Below are 3,333 nucleotides of genomic sequence, written 5' to 3'. Positions count from 1 at the left end.
TCACATAGGATGGTGTTCTAGGCTTATCATTGCAGTGAAGAAACACAATGAACAAAGAGTCCTGAGGAGGAAAGAGTTAATTGGTGTATACTTCCACATCACTGTTCATCACTTAAGCCAGGAGTAGTGGTACAGGAGTAACACCACTCACAATGGGAAGAGCCCATCCCCATCAATCCCTAATTTAGAAAATGTCCACATGGGCTTGTCTGCTTATAGCTAGGTCTTCTGGAGGCATTTCCTTAACCGTGGTTCCCTCCTCTCAGATAGCTTTTGTCAAGTTGACACAAAGATGTCCCATGGGCATGGCATCCATTCACAGCAATGGAACTGCTAACTCTAAGACAGGCATCTAGCCAGTGCAGAGGAAGAATTTTCTCTTATTTAAAAATTACTGTCATTCAGGCACTGATTAATTGAAGCTTTCCATATGATATAGTCAACCTTTGTGGATTGAGATTCAGAGGGAAGCAAAGCCTTTACCCAAACTGGTTTTCCTTGCCTTGAGTTGAGTGAGGGACAAAGCCTAGATTAATAATAATCCAGTCTGTTGTCTAATGTGCACCTGAAGAAAGATCTCCTGGATAGATAGCAAGTAAGATCAGGTTATGAGCCTAAGACTAACAGAAATATATTTTGTGGGCCCTAGAGAGGTGGCTCCATAATTAAGAGCATTTACTGTTCTTGCAGACAACCCTGAGGTATGTTTTCCCGCACCGCTATCAAGTGATTCAGAAATATGTGTACATCTAATTCCATAGAATCTTATTCTCTCTGGCCTCTACTGTCCCATGTACCCACATGGTGGTGATAGACTCCCAAAGATGCATGTGCACGCACACACACACACACACACACACACACACACACACACACACAGCCATATCTGCACATGATATTAAGTCCTTCTCTATAACTTTATTTGGGGACACTGAAGCTAATGGTTCTTTTAACTCATGTACTAGTGAGGATTACTATGATAGTATGAGGAGCTCAACAGTCTCTTCTCTGCCCCTCCTGCTCTTCCTCTTTCCTCTTCTTCTGGTAGTGCTCAGGGATGAAATGAAAGACCTGGCCCCTGCTGGGAAAATATCCTACTGCTTAGTTACACCTCCAGACCTTCAGGCATCTCTCAGTGGTCCTATAGCCAATATAAGGAAGACACCTGTCTTATAGTTAGCAGTTCTATTGCTGTGAATGGACGCCATGCCCATGGGACCTCTATAAGGAAACATTTAACTGGTACTGGCTTACAATTCAGGAATTTAGTTCATCACTGTCATGGTGGGAAACATGACTGGAAACAGCAACACACAGGCAGACATGGTGCTGGAGAGGTAGCTGAGACTTCTACATCTGGATTAGCAGGAGGCAGGAAGAGAGTAAGATACGGGGCCTGGCTTGACCATCTGAAACCTTAAAGCCACTCCCCAGTGACACACTTTCTCCAACAAGGCCCTACCTACTCCAACAGGGCCACACATTTAACAGTGTCACTCCCTGAGTCTATGGGAGCCATTTTCATTCAGACAACTTAAGTAGTAGTGGTCACCAAATGAGAGAGAGAACATGCAGTGTTTTTCTTTCTGGGCCTGTGTCACATCATTCAATATGACCTTTTCTAGTTGCACCCATTTATTTGCAGTGTTCATGATTTCATGTTTTCTTCACAGATCAATAGTATTCCACAGAGTATACACACCACATTTTCATCATCCACTAACTGATTGAAAGGTATTTATGTTGTTTCTATTTTCTAGCTATTGTGCGCACAGCAACAATGAACATAGTTGAGCAAGCATTGGTGGAACAGGATGTTGAGTCCTTTGGGTGTATGCCAAGGAGTGATATAGGTGGATTATGTAATAATTTATATTTTATTTTTGAGAATTCCCCACACGGATTTCCAGAGTGTCTGGACCAGTTTGCAATCCCACCAGCAGTGGTTGAGTGTTCTGCCTTTCCTACACCCACCTGCAGTGTTTGTCTGTTGTTTTGTTGTCTTTGCTGTTCTGATTGGATAAATTCAATTCTTAATGTTTTCATTTGCATTTCCCTAATTGCTATGGATGGTAAACATTTTTGGAAGTATTTCTTAGCCTTTGGATGTGTGTTTGCTTTTTCTTCTTTTGGGAACTCTCTTCAGATACCAGGCAGAGTTTTTAAATGGGTCATTTTTTTAAAAACCCTTTATATACTCTGGATATTCATCTTTTGTTAGATGTGTTGCTGATGACGATTTTTCCCCTGAACTGGATGGTTCTTCCTTGTCTGTTGATTGTTTCTTTAGACACACAGAACTCTTTTAGTTTTATGAAGTACCACTTATCAACCTTTGGTCTTAATTGTTTGACAAATGGAGTCTTACTCAGAAAGTCTTACTCAGAAATCTCTATCAGTGTTTCAGATTTCATGGTTAGGCCTTTGATTTTGTTGGAGTATTGTGTGTTCTCAAGGTGATAGATACAGGTCTAATGTCATCTTCCTGCATGTGGATATCCAGCTTTCCTAGCACTATTCCAGTTGAAGAAACATTGTTTTCTGTAGCTTATGTTTTTGGCATCCTTGTTAAATATTAAGTGGTTCAAGTTATTTGTACTCATGTTTATGTCTTTGAGTTTTCTTTCATTGGCTTATATGTTTATTTTGTGCCAGTGTCAGATTGTTTTTAATCACTATTGCTCTGCAGTATACCTTAAGATCTGGAACAGTAAGACCTCTGGCATTGTTCTTTTTGTTCAGGATTGTTTTTGTCTTTTGTGATTCCATCTGAATTTTAGGAAATACTTTTTCTTTTTCAATTTATGTGAATAATGAGAAGGGGGTGGTGTTTTTAATTGGGATGGCATTGAATCTATAAGTCGGTTTCAGTAAAATGGTAATTTTCAAAATGTAAATTCTACTAATCCTAGAGGATGGGATGTCTTTAAATTTTCTAGTAATCTTTGTCTATTTATTTCTTCAGAGGCTTAAAGTTTTTATTGTAGAAGTCCTTCTCTTCCTGGGTCAATTTTATTTGTAGATTTTTTTTATTTTCTTTGAGGCTATAGAGAGTGGAATTGCATGTGTCTATGATCTATTGATCACCTCTCTCTTTTGTTTTTGATGTATAAGCAAGATATTGATTTGTGGAAGTTGGTTTCATACTTGTCTCTAAATTTGTTTACTAGTTTTAGAAGTTTTCTTGTAGAAGTTTCGGAATCTCTATAGACTTGTGTATGATATGTCATCTGGGAATAGGGATTGTCTGTCTTCTTTCCCTATTTGTATCTCTTTAATTTCATTCCCTTACTTTGCTGCCCCAGTTATTACTTTGAATACAACATTAGATAG

Source organism: Mastomys coucha, unplaced genomic scaffold (assembly GCF_008632895.1).
Source record: "Mastomys coucha isolate ucsf_1 unplaced genomic scaffold, UCSF_Mcou_1 pScaffold1, whole genome shotgun sequence".
NCBI lineage: Eukaryota > Metazoa > Chordata > Mammalia > Rodentia > Muridae > Mastomys > Mastomys coucha.
Note: the sequence above shows the minus strand (reverse complement) of the source record.